The 21,237-nt window shown below is 42.0% G+C and overlaps 1 protein-coding gene across 2 annotated transcripts in view; it reads left to right on the forward strand.

Annotated features, from left to right (window-relative positions):
- Window positions 1–858: 858 nt before the first annotated feature.
- LOC139767267 (uncharacterized) overlaps window positions 859–21,237 on the forward strand; it is a 606,901-nt gene continuing 586,522 nt past the window's right edge. The window contains exon 1 of one of the 2 annotated variants that reach the window (XM_071696579.1): window positions 859–963. The gene's annotated coding sequence lies outside the window, so the exon portion shown is untranslated. Of the gene's footprint in view, window positions 964–14,545; window positions 14,814–21,237 lie in introns of those variants that run through there. The other variant, XM_071696484.1, reaches the window with a different exon arrangement.

Below are 21,237 nucleotides of genomic sequence, written 5' to 3' on the forward strand. Positions count from 1 at the left end.
ACGACTCTCACACTGTCATTCCTGGCAGTGTCATTCCTAATGTGACTCTCCTCACATTACGCATTACCTTCAGGAATCCTTATATTTCTTTTATTTTTCATTTCCAACACATACCTTTTTTATCATTTCGGGCGGGCAGGTCGCACCCACACACCGTCAGACTCCTATGCCCCTGAACATACCCAGTTTTACCCTCTTCCTCACACCCTCAACTCACCCAGGATCTTATCCCCCTTACCCACTCTGTAGATCCCTCTGCTGTATTATATATAACAAAGTTATACTTGACTCTCGAGCAACTCGAAAGTTAGGTTTTTATTTTACTGTATATTCATACACCATCTGAATTGTTTTATATATGGACGATCTATCTACTTCACCGTCTCTCTTGAGGAAATCAATGAAACGTGAAATTAGGAAGCATTTATTTGCATTTTCCACACAGGTAACATGGGTGAGACATGGTGGTGTTTGCAAACGAAGCTCTACAGTTATCGACATTTTCAGTAAACAGACAATATTTCTTACCGACACCAGCGTCATCTATTGCAAGAGTTTGTGATTACAGCGGACACTCGCACGCCTAAGGTTCTAGTTTCCTAATCTTTGTACATATAGTCTTCGGTCTGTCCGACGGCCTGACGGTTGGTAGTACTTTGGTAGACTTGAGAACGGGCATGTCAACCGTAAAGCCACTTGATCCATTGCCTGCAGTGGAAATTTTGTCGTTAAGCAGGTATGTAGAGTTTGTGGAACAAGGTTATATATATGGTGCATAGAGAATCATAGATTGTTGTGGTGATATGGGGAATGCCTGGCAGTGAGGATATTGTGTATTTTTGACAGGAATCAGTGTTTGCGAACGGGCAGCGGCGTCGTTTGAGGGACGCTGGCCGTGAGTGTAATTGTCACGGATAGTCGCAGTGAGGCCAAGGGATCCCCTAGCGAGAGGAAATGTCCCAGGTGAGATGTACCCCTTTCTGTGGTATAGCATAGAATATTGCAAGCTGTAGCTAGACTGCGCTGATTTCGGCGCAATGCTGGCCTAACGCGCGGGTAAGAGGAAGGGTCGGTTTTACGAAGTACTCTGGAGGCTAGGATTCAGAAGTAAATAATGCTCGAGTGGAGGCATATTGATATGGAGTTATATTAATATGTTGCTGAGAAATGACTTGGAGTGTGACTTAGTATACTGTGCTAGTGTTAAGGGTTAATATATGGAGAAGTTTAAGTACAGAGGCAATTAGGGTAAAAGTACGAGAGCTGTTAAACTGACTGGCATAGTAAGGTTTGACCAATGGCTTAGTAAGGTTTGACTACCTGCGATGTGATTTAGATTGAGAAATTTTGAAAGGAATTTGACCAGTGTTTATTGTCTTGTATTTGGCAGAGGTTAGTCTTGTGATATTTATGGTAATAACTCTGCATATTTTTGTTTCGAAGACCTATGCAGGAATTTAACAATTTAAATTTTCTCGTTAAGCGAGGTGAGGCAAGCCTCGTGTACTCTGCTGTTGGTGTTATTTTTGTGTGAGGGCAGTTTCACCTCATTACACACACACACACACACACAATGTATATATATATATATATATATATATATATATATATATATATATATATAGAGAGAGAGAGAGAGAGAGAGAGAGAGAGAGAGAGAGAGAGAGGGAAGTTAGCTTGGTAGGCTTGCGCGTGCCGTATTGGCGGGGACCCTGTCCGTCGGGTTGGTATCCTAGGAGTACGCACAAGGCGACTATAACAAGTCCATTACGTGTGGTGGAAATTTTGACGTTAATTAAGAATTAGTGTTGTTAACGTGGCGTGGTCTGAGGAACGCTGGCCGCGAGTGGACGCATAGTACAAGGATTGTAGAGCAGGTTCTCGCTTGTTACGGCCGCTCTATGGAGCGGAAATGTCCCAGTTAAGATCTACCGGTTCTATGGAGTAGCATAGAATATTAAAAACTGTATCTAGACTCGGCGGATATTGGTGCTAAGTTAGGGGAACACGCGCTTACGAGGAAGGGTCGGTTTGACCAAGTATTTAGGCTGGCATCCAGAAGTGAAGTACCATAAAGTAGTTAGGCAGTTATGTTTTGAGCTAGTGTTAGAGCAGTACTTGGAGTGTAATACGTAGTGCTAGTGCTAAGGGTTAATGTGTAAAGAAGTTTATGGAACTTAAACGTTGGCATAGTAAATTTGGCCTCACTGACCTGCGCTGCGATTTAATTTAATTTTCTGGGATTGTGCTGATAGTGAACACTCTGGATGTGAGCAATTTGTGAACTTTTGGAAATATTGTATTTAATGTTGTGAATAAGGTTTCATTTAGTCTTGAATGGAAATTGACCCGCATATTTATTTTGGTTGTATCCCTGGGGATAGGGGATTAAGAGTACTTCCCACGTATTCCCTGCGTGTCGTAGAAGGCGACTAAAAGGGGAGGGAGCGGGGGGCTGGAAATCCTCCCCTCTCGGTTTTTTTTTAATTTTCCAAAAGAAGGAACAGAGAATTAGGCCAGGTGAGGGTATTCCCTCAAAGGCCCAGTCCTCTGTTCTTAACGCTACCTCGCTAATGCGGGAAATGGCGAATAGTTTGAAAGAAAAAGTATTTTATGACCTATGCAGGAATTCATTTGATTTAGATATCCTCTGAGCGAGGCGAGGCGAGCCCTGCGTATTCTGCTCTGCTGTTGGTGTTTTGTGTGTGGGGCAGTTTCGTCTCATTATATATATATATATATATATATATATATATATATATATATATATATATATATATATATATATATATCAGACTTTGATATTTTGAAATAGCGTAACCATATTTTGTTTTGGCTTTTTCAAATCTCGTGTTTGCACCTGGTATTGGCCACTGGGATCATTAATCCATTCTTGAGCAGTACCAGGATGGCCCTTGTTTGCTTAAAACTTCTCCAACTCTTCTAGCATCTATATTGAAATGGTATGTATGTCTTACGTAAAAACGTGAGCATATGAAACGTGACTAAAGCCGTCGACAACTCGATGGCAGTTAGGGTTGTTTTGAACGGATCTTGGGTGTTAAGTGTGTGTAGTCACCCCTAGAATGAGTTGACGGTTTTCTCTTGATGCTAACGTTCTCTCTCTCTCTCTCTCTCTCTCTCTCTCTCTCTCTCTCTCTCTCTCTCTCTCTCTCTCTCTCTCTCTCTCTCTCCATAGATTTTCATAAATTCTTTATATTCACCTGTTTCATACAGTTTACAGTTGACACTGAACTTTGTATTTATAAGTTTCTGCCTTGTACTTATTGTACTAATACTGTAAAATAATTCTATTGTGAGGCACTATAATTGTTAGTTTAACGATCAGATTGAAATATAAAGAGATTCCCCGGAAGATCTCGTCAAAAACCTTTCCAAAATACAATTCAACCAAGGCGATCCGTCCGCCATCTGCATACATAACTTTTCCTTCTTTGTCTCCTTTTCCCTTCTGCTATCTCGAATCTTCTGCTCAGCGCCATCTATACTAAATCTTCACGACCATTGCTACAAGAAATTACATACCTATTGCCGAGATATCGAGAGCGTGGGACCCTTAAATCATACTGTATAATATATTGAAAATGCTTACTAAGCAAGCTTGTTTAAAAATTCGGTTAGGCTACATACGTTACTCGTGCTTTTTAAGACCACATCATCACTCGTACTCATGCCTTCTGGTAAAAACCTCGTCACTGCTTCCTTTAACTATCTGTTTTACATACATTCGTATAATCTTCCGTACAGCTATTTCAATGGCTCATTATTCTTTATACTGAATTGTCTTCATTTTTTTTTTTTTATTTAATTCGTGGGGTAACTTAACATGGTCATTTACATGGAGAACTGATAGTCGTATACTAGTTTTTGCAACGTTTGTAAGTGGAAATGTTTAGTTAATTTTTCAGAGTACGATTATATATATATATATATATATATATATATATATATATATATATATATATATATATATATATATGTGTGTGTGTGTGTGTGTAAGCAGATGCGTATTATCAGCATGTAGGTCCGTGTCCATTTTATCTACAGTTGATCAAATCTTTAGAAGTGATCCCATTATAAAGGAAGAATTCCCTACCATGGAGATAAATTATGACATGAGAACACTTAGAACCAGTAAATGATTTGGCTTGATAGCAGATTTCCTCTTACGACCCAGTATAGAAGCATAACGAAACGTGTTTGCAGTCTTCAGTAATCGATGAGTGTGTACATAGGTTTCTCTTGCTCATCCTACGTGAACCTTCCTTCATATCGGTTTTTTCAATGTTTTCCAGAACACTGAGCCACAGTTTACCGAACCTTTTTAGTCGCCGAAGCTGCAGCTTATCAAATTTTGAATCAATGAACCGAAAGTTTACCAAACCTACAGTCATCGAAGCTACAGTTTAACAAGCCTACAGGCTACGGTCAAATATTTCCTGACAATTATATTACATCTGAGTACATGTACCGAAACTTTGCTCGCTCTAAATAGGAGTCAGGGAAGCCAAGTTTGGTATGGAAGTTGTGATCCTCGTGGCCGCATAGAACTACCTGGTTTATAATGTTTTATTCCACACTTGTATGAAAAGTCTTTGTTGTGGAAGAGGAGAGTGAGAAGTCCATGCACTCTACCTAAATGGAGGCGTATTCCTAGATGGAGAACATGTTCAAACAGCTTGATAAACTGGAACGGATCACAACTGAATTTCTGTTATCATGAAATCTTTGTATGGATGACAGTACGTTTTTGACTTGCCTTACGTCCAGATGTACGCATTAATCTCGCCTTACCAGAAGGGTGGGTGTTGGCCTCACCTCTGGCCAGCACGAGCCTTACCAGGAGGGTGGGTGTTGGCCTCACCTCTGGCCAGCACGAGCCTTACCAAGAGGGTGGGTGCTGGCCTCACCTCTGGCCAGCTCTAACCTCACCAGGAGGATGGGTGTTGGCCTTTCCTCTGGCCAGCACGAGCCTCACCAGGAGGGTGGTATTGGCCTCACCTCTGGCCAGCATGAACCTCACCAGGAGGGTGGGTGTTGGCCTCACTACTGGCCAGCTCTAATCACCAGGAAGGATGGATATTGGCCTCACCTCTGGCCAGCATGTACTTCACCTGGAGGGTGGGTGTTGGCCTCACCTCTGGCCAGCACGGGCCTCACAAGAGGGGTGGGTGTTGGCCTCGCCACTTGGGGGAACACAAGCCCCACCCACAAAGACCACACCGTAATCACTACTAAATATTCATGAGCTCGAGGGTCCCTCCGTCTGCCATCACCAGCTCTCCAGGGAAGCCAGTATAAAGTCAGCCCTGTGGAAAGAGAGACAAATTACATAGGGGGTTAATACTGAGAACCTGAGTGAATTTAGAATATTCTCTTCAGGTATGTTAACCTTATCATCGTATATTATAAATAGTGGGAGTAAAGAATAAGCTTACATCAAATCATAATCGCTATTTCTTATGCAGACTTCATGTCGATTTGAAATGACCATAAAACAAGACATTCCGGGCGAGTTGCTTACCGCAGTACTGACGATGTACCTCCTTCGGTAAACAGGATCAATTCTTGTGTAAACATCTCTTCTGCAGGAGACTCGTGTATCACTCGGGTTTTCAGCTGAACGAACCAGGTGTGTTTGGTGAAGCGTAAGCTTGTGGCTAAGCCGTTGTTTCTCTGAACATACACGCATTGAACTTTTCAGTTCATTGTTTGTGTGGGCAGCTGTGTGTGTTTGTGTGTATGTGTCTGACTATGATATATGACGGTATATGTGTGTGTGTGTGTGTGTGTGTGTTTGATCTGTATGCTCTGGAAACATGTCTTGTGAAAGACAAGAGCATATTTAGCATTGTTGAACTTCCTCATTGTTTCTTCAGTACTTTAATAGTGGTTTTAATCTCCTGAAGGAAGCTGAAAATAAGCTGCCTGTGAGTTCGTTATATTTCATAGAGTTTTAGATCATGAACATAGAAAACTGTATTGCAACAACTGAGGAACCTTATCCCGTCCTCAGGCAAATAAATGTCAGCTTCAGATACTCCTCGATGTCTGCAGGCGTAAGACTTCATCTTTGCGGTGGGATGATGAACGAGGCCAGAAAAACGGAGTATTCTTATTGGCCTAGAGTTGTCGTTGCCCAGTGCATTCTTTGTATCCTTGAGGTGAGAGCTGCTGCTGCTGGCTGGTTCTAAAGGCTAACAGTTCACCCACCTATTAAGGACAGATGACCACTCCCGCATCAAGAGCTCTGGCTTCCATAATCATTAGCTTCCTTTTTGTCTCGACTGGTTTGTAGCCCCGATGTCGGTCCATAAATCTTAGCCTCTCTGACACCGACCTGACGGTAGTGGTGGCATCATTCACGACCTGCGCTATGCACCTGGCCCACGGTGGTTATCAGGCGACTGATAGCGGCCCTATGTCGACTCGTAGGATCCAGCAGAACCACCCAGGTACCTCAGAGCTGGTAGCTAGTCTTGACCTCTGCTACGGGAGGTCATGGTCCTCCCGTGGTCTGTCCTAATGGGATGGGCTGCCAGGCTTGTTTAACTTAGCCTCGTGCATACCACTGCAGCAGCCACTTGCGTCAGTCAGTCACTGGCTTCAGACAGCTTAGTGCGATGCTGCAGCCTGAGCAGTTTGGGCCATGAAACTCTAGGCTCATCTTCCCCCACGGGAATCCATTGATTTGATTTATGCCGGTAACCTCGGCAAAATCTACTGCGCACCCCATGCTCATCCTGTGAGCGGTATCGCAAAAGGATTACGGGGGTCACACAGTGTTTTAGTCAGACCCCAGTGGGTTGATATTACATATGATGTTACAGTTGACAACAGGTGTTTCATTACATACATTACAGTTTCATATGGTATGTTTTACCGACTAGATGTAATAAGGTGATGTGACATTTCTTTTAGGGTTTGTTTAGATCTGTCCCTAAAGGACTCTATATTTTCATATTCTGACATAGTGTTTTAGTTTATGGCCACAAACTTTATAATTCGCATGATGAACTTCTCCAGATGGGCCAAAACGTTAATAGCACCTATGAGCTTTTCTCTCCTCAGTAGCATCCCTCGTACCTGACTCTGACTCCTTCCTGTGCTGGTAAGAGCTCCATGATGGCACATCGTGAACGCCTCCCACCGCAGTCCCTACAAGACAATGGACATGCCTTACCACCCGTGGTGCAACCCAACAACTGCCGACTATTTTCCGAACTACGAAACCTCAACTGCCTCCCTTCCCCTGTCACAGCCAGCCTCGTTGAGACCTTGGCAGGCCACCGCTTCTGCAGCTGCACCATGGGACCCAGGCAATGACGCACCTCCTACGGGACTCCTGGCACACACCTGCTACTACATGAGCACAACGGGACTCGTGCCACACTTGCCTACATCATCTTGCCTTCATACCTACTCCTGCACCAGCAGCAGCAGCAGAATCTCGCTCCGACGCTATACTACTCGGTAATGTAAAGCACTGTGTTGTTACTCGTAGTTCCCACTCCCTTTCTCAGTCTGCATCAGTACCAGAGACGTTCAGCTGTTACGTAGCTGAACGCCTTTCAAGGCTTTTATGATTCTGGTTGTCAGGTCGTCTCTGCTCAGATTCCTTGTGTGTTGCTGGAGCATATGTTGCTGCTTTAGGAGCACCTCCCCTCTCAGGTGTGTTGTTAGTCTCTTAGAGAGAGAGGAGTGGTGGTGGTGAAAGCAATGTGATCCATGAAACCTCCAGCTTTTCACAAACAGGTCGATGATCTTGGTGTTCTTGCAGTAAGTGATCAGGCGTCACGATCGACAACAGTGACGTCCTCACTGAAGCTTCTGACGAAATATCTACTCATCAGCTCAGTAAGCAGGAGTCTACTTACATGGTTATGGAAGTAGAGTATAGAGTTGTTCATGGCTGTGTTTAAAGTGCTTCTTCATCTCGGCTTCTTCGTCGGTGTTTTACAGTATCCGCCTGACGCTGGATTTCCCCCAGCTTGAGCAGTTTATAAAGGCTATTCTAATGAAGGACTCGCTTTGCAGGGTCAGGGCATTCGCCGGCCACCTGCAGGACCGGCTGAGGTTAAGAGACTTTCCGCAAACTGAAGTGAAAATGCTTTCGTCTTCACCACTGATGAATGGGAGATTGTTCTCAATGCCAGGTTCATATTTGAACTTAAACACCAATTTAGTCTAAACTAAGCATTGCTTAGGCTCGCTGCAAGGGTCTTTCATGTATATACAGCGTTTAATAAAAGTGTTCTCTAGAAATAGAGGATTAGAGGCCTTATCCTGAGACGTGAGGGGTAGTGAGAACGCCATGGCTGGGGAGACCCGAGCCGTAGTGACATGCAAGTCATCACCTATATAAGCCAACATTATCATCCCACCCTTGGCAACCACATAGCAAACTGATTCGCCGTCTGCTGGAGCTCTTGTTCTGCCACAGCATCGACTGCTAGAGTCGTCTACTACATCACCGTTTGCTGGAGTCGTCTGCTACAAAATCGTTTGCTGGAGTCGTCTGCTACAAAATCGTTTGCTGGAGTCGTCTGCTACAAAATCGTTTGCTGGAGTCGTCTGCTATAACACCGTCTGCTGGAGTCGTCTGCTATAACACCGTCTGCTGGAGTCGTCTGCTATAACACCGTCTACTGGAGTCTTTTGCCGCAACATCGTCTGCTTGAGTCGGCTGCTATAACGCCGTCTGCTGGAGTCGTCTGCTACAGTCATGTTTGCTGGAGAGTCGTCTGTCAGTGTGACGCCCATGAGAGTTTCACTTGCTAGGACGTCGTCTGCTGCAGCGTCGTCTACTTCAGTGCTGCAGAATGCAACGCCCGGTAACGGTGTCGTTCGGTAGGGGCTTCGCTGGGCTATCAATGTCGTGTTCTCGAACTTCGTACGTCAGCATGTGTGTTTGTTAGAGTGTCGGCCGCCCACTGCGGTATCATCCGCCTTGGTGATTGCTAGAACTTGGCGTGTTTAAACGTCGTCCCGGAACAATGTTTGTGAGGAAGACATCTCCTACAGCGTCCATCGCCTTTCAGAACGTTTTTGTCTCCCGTGGTGTCGTCCACTAGAACGTCATCTTTTAGAACGTCGTCGTCTCCTACAGCAGTGTCGTGTGTCCGAACGTCGTCTGCCACAGCTTCGTCACCGGTCATCACCACAGATGAATGAGCGTTAGATCGAAGTCTTTAAAAGAACGTCGTCGTCTAGGCGTCGTCGGAACCCTCCACAGCAGCAGCTGCTGCCCTTCGTCACCACCACCTGCCGTAATCCATCACTCCAGGTTTTCTTCCTTCATCTTTCAGTCCTTCCAACTTATCCATCCAAACTGACCAGATCGCTGACCCTGGAACTCGGGGGCCCTACCAAACAAACCTTAGTCTCCAGGGTTAATAGCTTGAAGCCCTTCTGTATCTGTTTATCAGGTAAGTTGTCCGCAATGTTTTGAGTTACAGGGGTTACAGGGGAGACCCTATGATTTCCCAAACTCAATCGCAGGATTCTTGGTCAGCAGGAAGGAACTCTACAGCACCTACGAGATGCTATCTTCTAAGAACTTGACTGATCACTTCACTGGACAAGCTGTTTAAAGATTAAGCTGAACAGACGAATGGCAAAGATGTCGTTTTACGGGACACTTTCAGCCGAATTGATATTGTGGTTACCAGTAGAGGAGAGTAGATGATGCGCTGCGGTGCATGTGTATACATATGAGAGGACGGAAGGAATTGATTTATTAGCATGTCTAATAACAGCGACGTTTCTTACCAGGTTGACAGCATTATATAGAGATCCAGTTTGATCATGGCTTCATCACCAGCAAGGCTACGAGCCTGGGTTCTCACAGCGCAGGTGCTGCTTCGAGGCTGTGTAAAGCCTAGAACTATGATGAAGGTTAGTAGCTGGATTCGTCCTAGCATCGTGGCTGTCTCGCAGCAGACGATTTTGACATCCGACTCTGACTGACTACCAAACGGCGAAGGTGTGCCGTCGTTCGGGTCTGACGTCACCATATTTCTCCTGTAATGGAAGCACCTTAGAAAAGGGGCGTGATGGGCGATTAAAGTTTACTATCCATAGAAGATTTTGACAAGATTTGGTAAACGCGGTCGAAAAATTCATGGTAACAGGATCTAGAACGGCGTTAATCTGGGTTCTTACACCTGCATAACCTGACGCAGGCGCAGATGGGGAGGATGAGACTGCGTCATGAACCCCTTGGGTCAACTGGTGCATAGGGGAAGTGTCTTTTAAGACAGGAGTGTATACTGTCGAATGATGGTTCCTCCTCTCGGAGAGCTTGAGCTTGGCTGTGATAACATTGTGTGTGTGTGTGTGTGTGTGTTGTAGTTTCCTCAATGTGGCAGTCGATATCGCTCCTTTGGTACTTGGGTTCTGTGCCTTATTGCATCCTCGTACGTCGCACATCAGGAAACTGCCACCATACCTATAATGTGACAGATCATGAGAATTGTTTGTTAGTTTGTCTCGTTTATGTAATAACCAGACAACACTTGCCTCTCTGAACACGCAAATTAAAGTAGAATAGAAGTTAAATGCTCAACTGTTAGGAAAAGTTTCCAAAGCCAGGACAAGCGAGTCAATTCTCCTGATCACTTCGTCCCTATAAACAAATGAACATCACAACACCAAAACCTGACAGCCTGATATCACCACTCCAGAAACAGCTCCATTGGTATATGTGATAATCCAGTTCACTGATGCTGTCCTCCCATGCGGTAAACAATTACACTCTCCTGTGGTGACTACAGTCAGCACAGGAGATTATGAACAGTAAACAGCTTTGCCTTCGGGGGAATGTTACTGTCGCAGCAAGTCAGCACAAACAATTGCTTGCCGGATTCCCAACATGAGTGTGGAAGCTGTAATTTGTTTTTCACTGGACTCGCGTTGACGCAACACAATGTTTTAAGCAACTTCAGAAAAAAAATAGGCCTTTATTTTCTTTATTTGATCTTTATCTCTTAGGAGTAAAGACTTTGTTATTATGGATAACTACCACTTCTATCACACACGAGGTTATATGATATTTTTTGCAACCTTAATTTTGTACACTTTTGAAAAGTGACGTACTTTTATTCTTAGTCTTTAGGGCCAGGTGGTATATCAATATTCGCTTTCGCTATCCAAAACGAATCACGTAATATATCGCAAATACTTTAATCAAATTTGAAACTTGGCCAGAACACCAAAAATTGAACCCGGTTTGTAATTTTGGACAAATGTCACTTCTAAAACTTCAGAACGATGAGTCCGCGGAAACTTGAGTTAAAGCACGGAAACCAATCGTTTACAGACATAATAATGATAATAGTAATAATGATGATTACACTGATTATAGAAATATGGTTTGGTGACAGCTTAATACTACTGACAACACCTGTGACACTACCCGATGCCATAAACAACACTGCCGGCCTCCCATAACATAAACATTATTACACTGGTCCTGTAACAGTAAACTGCCGGTCTCTTCATCTCATATATATATATATATATATATATATATATATATATATATATATATATATATATATATATATATTATTCCATGGCTACTGGGAAGGCACTGCGGTGTTAACCGTTAGGAAGTCGGTGGACACAGCTTACGGTGCGTTATTGTAAGTTCTTTTAGCCAGGACTCGGTATAGAACGTTACGAGGTAAGTAATATAACCGGGCACTAGTCCTACAGTCCAGCAACAACAGCTTTATTACATTCTGTAAAAGTGTGCTTGTGGAGGTGACCGTCCAATGTTACCATGGCAACGTTATGCAGCCTAGCCCAGTTGTCCGCTCCGCCTTCTCCAACTAACCTCCGACATTTGACGAAAGCCTCGTATTTTTACTCCCGGGGAAAGTTCGGTCCAGTAAAGATTACTTTGGACGGTCGGTGGGATAGTCATCATACACTAAGGGGGTGGGAGGAGTGGTTCAGTTCTTTCTTGCGAATGTCTAATGGATTATGTAGTAACTCCCTCTCTTTACTTCGTTGTCTGAACGAGTTACGTAGAAGCTGATTCTCTCTGTGCCTCTGTCCGTGTACGTTTGTGCCTGCCTTTAGCAGTGTGAGAGCTCACAGGTGTTCATGGGCGTGCGAGCATGTGTGTGTGGTTACCTAATTGTATTTGCCTATCTGCAGTGTACACGCGGAGGGACTTCTACATCCGTGGAGTCTCATCTCTGGACGTTTCTCGATCATACAGATTTTTAAACTTCTGGATGATGCCCACATTCATTGGCTCATAACTCAGTATATTACATTATTCAACTATTACAGTATAAAAGTGCATTTTTACATCTTTTCTGAAAAATAATTTCTTTGATTACAAGTTTTGGCCTCCAGTTTCTCCGTCCTTGCATTTCTCGAAGAACTGTTCTCTCCTTCATCTAGCTGGTTTAAAAACTTGAAGGTTGTGATCAGGTCACCCCTTGCCCTTCTCTCTTCCGTGGTGGACAAATTTAAGCTTTTCCCTGCAGTTCAGCTCTTATAATTCTAATATCATTGTTGCCCTTCTCTGCAACACTTTTATTAGTCCCTTGGGTTTATGTGAACGCTGTTACCAAACTTGACAAACATTTTCTACTTTTGGCCTTATGCAGGATGTGAGCAGCTTGTTGAATATCTCCTAGTCCATATATATATGAATGATATTCTGATATTTGCCAGACGACAGACTTGTCTCATTTGCAGTTATCCTAACGTGGGACTCTGACGACAGGTTAAGGACAATGTGAACTCCGGAGTCCTTCTCGCATATATATATTCCTGCAGCTTATTTCCAACTAGATGATATCAATTCATATTGAGACGCTCTTTCTCTTTGTCCCTTCATTGCTATCCTACACTTGACTGGGATGAAGTTCATCAACAGCGTATCAGTCTCTGGTCAGTTTCCTTAGTTGAATTTCTATGTTCTTTTTTTTTTTTCATCCTGCTCAACTGATTTCTTGTTCCATTTACATATATGCATGCTGGCTGGAGCGTCGCCCATATCTTCACAGCAAATTTCGAAGCCCCTTCGCCCTTTGGCATTTTTCATCGAACTACTAATACTCAATTTCTCAACCTCACCTCTACATTACAGGTTAAAGGTCACCACATTCATGCTTCTTCACTGTGAATTTCACAGTTTCCATCACCATGTTCAGGTTCCTGGCTACTGGCCACCATATCTCTGTTTTTGGTTTAGAAATTGTAGTTCTGCATAGCTTCCACACTTATGTATATATACCTTTATCTTTGAATCTGGTTTCATCACTGCTCCATTTACATACTCATATAATTCTTAATAAAACCGAAGCATTACACGATCACTTTTTTCCATTGGTGTATTCTCGGTTCCCTTAGGTATTGTTTTCATACGATCTAGTATGATGTTGCGTCAGTCCATCTCATTCTAGCGTGTTCTTTAACGCGCTGCTTAAGGAATTATCCTATATACACACTCAGAACTTGTCGCCAGGACTATTCGTCTCCAAAAGAGTCCAATCTCTTTATAATTGAAAATCTCAATTGTTTGATTATTAGTGGTCTACTATCTCTGAAAAGTTTATGTTTGACAGCTTCGCTTACCATCCTGTTTGTGTGTGCAGTAGATAAACAAATAGATAAATAAATAGAGATGGTTTATTGAATTTAGGCAGCCATTCGGCTGGAAATACACAGTTGAGATATTACGGTGTGTGTGTGTGCGCGCAAGTTTTTTATCTGGGTGTTTGTACCATGCACATCCTCATTCGCATTCAGTGGGTGTATTCTCCTAAACTTGAAGTAATCAAGTGTCCTTGTAAGGAGAGCATGAGTCTGGATTGCTGAAAACCCGTCATAAGGTAGGTTCTTTTCGACACTGTATGACAGAATGGGAGATCTAGCTGCCATAGAGTTTGTATCGCTATGTAATCCATAATATCCATTATCGTCTTCTTGATACAATATAATGTAGTTAAATGTTTACTGGTAGTATATACTTATATGCTAATATGAACGTATTCTTGTGTATTATCGGTCTTGTCTCCGAATGTGCACTGATACTCATTTTCCCATTTTCCGAAGAGATGAAAATCCCTTTTTCTGGGCCCACTTGTAGGATTTTCTTATGATGACATATTGTACCTACTCTATTCTTTGTACTTCCCTCCATGGACCTATAATTATGTGTCCTTCACCTACATTATCATTGAAATGTTTTGTGTGTATGTACTTAGGGTATAAAGTATTTTAAAGTAAACGAATTATGTGCTGTGCCGGTGCGACAATGTATAGGTGGCGGGCGTACGATACAACTTAGGCGGAAACAGAAATGCGCTCATTTGAAGTTATATACTTTGTTCATAGGGAGTTATTAAGCCTATGTGTATGTACAGTAGTTATTTATCTGTACTATAGAATTATGTTTTCTAAATATCTGAAGGAGTAAGAGAGTTATATGTAATAACGGCATCGTCTGTCAAATTCAAGAGTTGGCTGATGGCAGAAAGTTAGTTTACCTTACGAAGTGTTGGGAGGTGTGGTGCAGCAGGAATAGGTGTGCGACAGTGTGACTTAAATTATTCAATTTTCTCGTTCTGAAGTACAATACCGAAAAGAATTATTTACTCAGTGGTATATTGTTATGGAGGATTCTCCTGGCCGGTTGAAGTTCGCAGTGTTATGACTTGAAGAAGTGAATCTTGACGCTTAAAAAAGATGTAGCTGTTTCCCTCGTGTGCCATTTACATCAGTACCAAGCTGGTGACTGGTGTTATCAGTTAATAGCTCAATAAGAGGTGAGTTCAACTCCTTATAAGAAAATTTTGTCCTGTTCGTGTACAATATAATGATCACGGGGATATTTACACAGACTTGTAATGACCCGGGATGAGTGTGATTAATGTTATGAAGGATAGGTATTGTCATACACAGTAGGTAAGTGAATATTAAGTTAAATAATAAATTGGTGTTCTTATCCATCGTCGGTTATTCACATTTTCTGGACTTCATGCAAGATGGATGGTATTTACGACTTTTTTTTTCCGTTTTGCAAGAGTGAACATATCATCCAGGAAGTGTTTTTTATAAGTTGATTAAAGGACGTCTGTGATAAAAGCTTAGATAAATGAAAAAGAACAAGGGGTTTTTGACTGTTCCATTACACAGTCTACTTGTGGAGAGTGAAATGCCACTAATGATTCGGAGCCAGAGATGAGATGGCATTCATATGTAAACAGAGATGTAGAGACGGCTGGCCTTACTTCCTACACAGAGACAGGCAAAGGATTGCTGTGGTTGAGGGAATGGCTTGTGTTCGTAGCACTGAACTCAGTGATACTAACACGTATTTCAGATAGAGAGAGAGAGAGAGAGAGCCGATGCTGGTTTATTTATAACGGGTGGTACAATTCAGATCATGCTTCGAGTTATAGACCAATTGTGTTGCATAACACTAGATGTTACCCCTCTCTCTCTCTCTCTCTCTCTCTCTCTCTCTCTCTCTCTCTCTCTCTCTCTCTCTGCCATTCGTCGAGTTAATGCCAGGAGCATTCCATTTTACAGCTGTCGTGTTTACTGCTCCGAAACCAGACCCCCATAGACCTTCGTTGTAGATACATCGGGGATGGGTAACTTCGACTCCTATCTAGAGGTGTTAATCATGTGAACTGTAGAGTTTGTGGTCAAAGATTTGGACACAAACTAGAACGCTATGCCTTAGAGTGTGAAAAAATAAAGGCTTTTAGGGATAGATCTAAACGAACCCTGCAAGAAATGTCCCACCTTGTTAATAAAAGGTACCTGAAATTTTATAGTTTCCACTTTTTGCATCTAGTCGGTAAAATTTATGTGAAACCATGTAATGTATGTAGTGAAATACGAATTGTAATATCTTGTGTAGCATCAACCCACTGGGGTCTGATTAAGACCATTTGTGACCCCTGTATTCCTTTTGCGCTACCGCTCATAGGATGAGCATGGGGTGCACAGTAAATTTGCCGGGGTTACTGGCACAAATCGATCTACTGCAGAACATATGCGAAAGACCAGCTTGGACAGTGTTACATCAGTTCGCCACTGGGATGGTCTAAAGGTTTCCACGAGCTTTTTCTCATAGATATCTTCATCTGTGACTGTACCATTTTTTGGTATTATTTCTGAGGCGGGGAAGTCCAGTGTTCAGAGATCTTTCACAGCCCTTATTAATGTGGTAATGGAACTAGATTAATGGTAACTGCTGAAATTTCAGAGGCTGTATTACCTGGAGCGCTGACGGGAGAGAGATGTCATCTAAACCTGGAATATCCTAGAAGGTATGGTTCCCAACTTATATTCGTAAATAACATCCTAATGGCTCGACAGGGATGGGGAACATTGTAAAATACTAACTCTGAAATCCAGAGGTGCGTTATGCACACAGAGAACGTCTTAAACGCTCGGGCCCAAAACTCTTGAACGCCTTGGCAGCTACCATTTGATGAAACAGCAGAGTTCAAGAGTGCATTGGACAAGTACTTGGACAGTGTATCAGACCGACCAGCCAGGCTGTAGGGGCTTTTAGGGCTTAAGGGCTGCGGCTTCCAACAGCTTGGTCGACCAACGACCCTATCCGGATAGCAGTCTGGGCCCAGCCTGGCCTGTGGGGTTGATCTCCGAAGACTAGGATAAGGACACCGACACGAAACCAAAACAGGAGTACGTTTTATTTATGAAGAATGTCGGCGGGTTGATAATGTACTTGTTTTGGGAGATCGAGGGTGGATTAGAATTAGGCAATCATGGCTTGTAACTTCCTGCTTCATCGAATTTTTCCTGTATTGTGTAAAGAATTTCTGCGACAGGGTATTTTGAAAGGATATCGTACAGTTAACAAAAGTTGATATGAAGTAGTTTGGCACAGCTCAGGCTCACTTTACTTACAGGATATTAGTTATTACTTGTTGAAGGCTGACTACATTTATTGTTGATTATAACCTGTGCTCCCGGACTTTCCAGTTTAAACTTCTGTCCACAGCAGGTTCACAATATTTTAATAAGATTATTTCATAAATGCCAGTAATTATGCAAAGTAGGAGAGGAATGACAGTTGAAGAATCATCATCCAAACATGATTTTTGATTGATGATATTGATTGTTACTCTTAGGGATAGTGTAGTTTGCATTCCAGCTGATTGGTTGTTAGTATTATGACATAACATTGCTGTCTTATTGATGTGTTATTACCAATGATTCCTGCGTGGACATGGCCGTACACTTAGGAATGTGGTTTCAACGGGCACAAAAGTACAATGAAGTATGAAGACTCGTCTTAGTAGTAAGTTCATGCTTTAAACTTGTGCCTTGACAAACGACCAAACATTATCCGTGCAGGTTTTCAAGAGACCATTCCCAAAGATGACTTCATCAATGACTTTGCCGTCTTATGATAACTGTCACTGAGGTGGGAATTGTCCAGCTCATAAAACACTGTCATGCAACCAATTTTCTTTCACTTTCGAAAGACAGGTAAGGATGATCTATCTCTCTCTTGCTGTCTTTTCAATTTTTGTCTGCCTACTTTTGAATACTTATCGACACACACACCCTCCTGCATTTACCATTACTATTTCCATGTCTTGCCAATACCGTAAATGTATGGGGGACGTGTCGTCAACCCTACTTTTGGCAGTCTGTCTGTGGTAATATTCTTGTCAGCATGATAACGCGTGAACAATACAATCTAGAAACTGCATACTTAGCCTAGAAAGGAGTCTTGAACTTATAGGATTTCTGAGCATCATGTAACAGCATAACTTTTCGTAATAGGAATATATATATATATATATATATATATATATATATATATATATATATATATATATATATATATATATTGGAGGCTTCAGTCACGGACAGAAGTCTAAATCAAGGACGGACCTGAATTGATGTATAGAGAGGAATATGAAGGGAGAAAGAAAAGACAAGGGAAAGAATTTACGAATTTTGGAGGAATATACATATATATATATATGTATATATGTATATATATATATATATATATATATATATATTGACTAGTTTCGAATTCTTTTTTTCCGTTGCGTCTCACATGAGGAGGATAGGTTAGGGAGCTGGGGTCGGAGCCCTCTGTGGTTAGGGATACAATCATCATTCATCTCTCTATTTCGTATGATTTTTCTTAACTAGGTTGTTAGGAGGGAGAGATAAGGAATGGGTTGGAAGGAAGACGATACAGTTGAGAAATGGAACTTAGTTATAGAATGTGTAATTGTGGTGTAGGTTTTACTGAAGTGTGTGTGTAGACGGTTTGCTTAATGCGGAATTTTTCGGTGGCTAGGCTAGGTTGATCGGCTTTTGGACTTGGTTGACATTGATTTCTTCGCTTACCAGAATAAATATTTGCATGAATTTCGTTATTTTCCAAAGCTTTTCTTCAGTTGGTCAATCATATGTATTAAAGTAGGATGAAACGTAAATGAATTACTTATAGAAATATACTTTGCGGACAGACCATTGGGTGAAATAACCAGTGAAAATATCAGGCAAACAAATTTTACGATAAATTTTCATTTCTTTTATAAAGTGATAGCAAAAGGCACATTTCGTAAGATGTTGACTTATAGATGGGACCCGCTTTGCAGAGAGAGTTAAAGCCGGCATCTCTGCAGCGAAAGTTTTTGGCTGTGTTTTTAGGAAACTGCAAGAAATGAAAGTTAGGTACCTGTTGCCGCTGAACTTTTTTTTCGTCTCGAGAATTTTTTTTTTTTGTGTCTACTTGTATTAGAAATGTAGTAAGTGTCTCGCACATCCCTACATACAAAGTCTACCTATTTTATAGTGGGTATTATTATTATTCATTTCACTAGTATTATAACCGATATTAGAAATGTTTATCCCATTCGATCTAGCGATACTGTAACCATATCATGCTATTGGCAATCAGTCTGTTACTGGTTGCGTAGCCTAGTGCCTAATGTTTCTGGGTAGCCTAGTGTCTACCGAGCCATGTGACAGGTAATTAGCCGCTTTATTAGTTGGTTTGGTTATTTAGGCTCTCCAGGGCCATGGAAGACCATCAACGTCAAGGCATGGCGTTACCGGACTCCGCTTGCTCTTGGTTACGCTGCAAGGAAAAGGGCACCTTAGTGTATATTAAAGGATAACGATCTCGTCGAAGAACTTCTCTCTCAAAAGGGAATCTATCCTTTACATGCTACTGATTGTAGTGCACCTTTGAATCTGTAGGAAGGAGCCCATAGAGAAGGGATCCTAGGTTTATATGATAATGATGATGATGATAACGTTAAAGCATTACTGTTAATTCAAATAAAACAACGCCTGACAATGTTCAAGATACATGGCCTTCCCTGGTAGCAGGCGGACTGACGCGTCGAATTTCATCCATGATTTTGTTTGGTCATCTGGCTGAAGTATTTAGGTAGCCGACAGTGCTTGGAAATTAAGAAATGCAGAGTTTGCCGTCATAACTTGATTCTCATCCCAGTTTTCCATAGAATTAACAAGAATTATAAGTTGTATTTTCATTTTCAGAATATTTACAAAGTGGGCGTATTGCCTAGTCCATACCTTGACCTAACGGGATGCAACGGTGTAGACAAAGAGCTGGTGGTATAAAAAGATATCACCAATATTTTTATCAAGTCGCCTTTCTCAGAGACTCGAATTCATGACACCTGATTTTACCACTGACCAGATCTCTATCTCTTGAAATGAGAGCCCTTTGATGGAAAGTGGGGTTAATCAGCCAACGATAGACAAGAAAAATTGGTAAACTAAATGAGCAAGGGTCTTGAAAACCGCTTTCATGGACAACACATCGTGCAAAATATTCATGCCAGTTTATGTCGAGCAGCGATCGTATCCAGAGAATAATTTCAAGACTTTTCTCTTAAAGTACAGATTATAGCAGATTTATAGTGTTAAGTGTGTGGTGTTGCTTGTGGAGGGCAAGACGGGCTTAAACGGCGAGTCCTGGTGAACGTGCCGATGTCTCCATTAGTCCAGCTACGCAACAAGTGTTGCCAAGCAACGAGTTCGTACCCGTCCGCCCGCTTGCTCTCACCAGCCGCGGTGGTGTTGGGACCAACCACGATCGCTTGTTCGGATGTAGAGATTGATGGGTTCCTTTTGATATTACGAAAATCATGCAATATGCTCTTATTTTAAAAGTGAATAAGATGATTCGGCGGAGCGAGACAAACAAGGAGAGACAGGCTGGACTTGACCTTCCCTTATTTACAGTTCGTTGTGACCGTTCAATATTCATCGGCTCCTTTGTTGGCAGTGTGGTCTTTGAGTGCTATTAGTTTTTTCAGGTTGATGCTGTCATTCTCATTGTTGTTATATATATATATATATATATATATATATATATATATATATATATATATATATATATATATATATATATATGCGGCGATTGGGTGTGGGGGAAGGGAGAGTGTATGTTATATTTTCATTTCCTTCATGCATTTGCTGTTTCCTGTGGCACGGGATGGCGTCGGGAATGGGTGAGGGCGAGCAGGTATATATATATATATATATATATATATATATATATATATATATATATATATATATATATATATATATATTCCTATGAGTCCACGGGGAAAATGAAACACGAAAAGTTCCCAAGTGCACTTTCGTGTAATAATCACATCATCAGGGGAGACACAAGAGAGAAATATAACAGTCAGTTGATATACATCGAAGAGACGAAGGTAGGATGCTATTTGGTAAACATGTTTACGTCCTTTAGGATAAAAAAGAAAAATGTTTGAAGGCCTTCTAGTCTCGTCAGTGTTGTAGGGATGTTCTGGACGGTGATCTCTAAATATAGGAGGGGAAGTGGGAATGAAATGGCCAGGGATGATATGTGTTGTGAGGCGAGTTGATCATATAAGGGATACCAGAGTAAGAGAGTTGTGGAGATAGTCAGAGTCAGACTGAGAGAGCTGACCAAGTTGTATGTTCAAGTGGTTCGGATTTATGGAGAGGATGAGCGAAGAAGAACTTTTAAGAAAGATCCAAGAGTCAGAAGTAGGGATATGAATATTCATGAGGGTGAGAGGCGTGCTTAGGATAGAATTAATTGGATCGATGTGATATATCGGGGGCGACGTGTTGTCAGTCGTGTGCACTAGGCGTAAGAAGATAAGGTTATAGAAACAAAACTGGAGAAGATATGGCGTTAGGGTT

Source organism: Panulirus ornatus, chromosome 1 (genome assembly GCF_036320965.1).
Source record: "Panulirus ornatus isolate Po-2019 chromosome 1, ASM3632096v1, whole genome shotgun sequence".
Classification (NCBI taxonomy): Eukaryota; Metazoa; Arthropoda; class Malacostraca; order Decapoda; family Palinuridae; genus Panulirus; species Panulirus ornatus.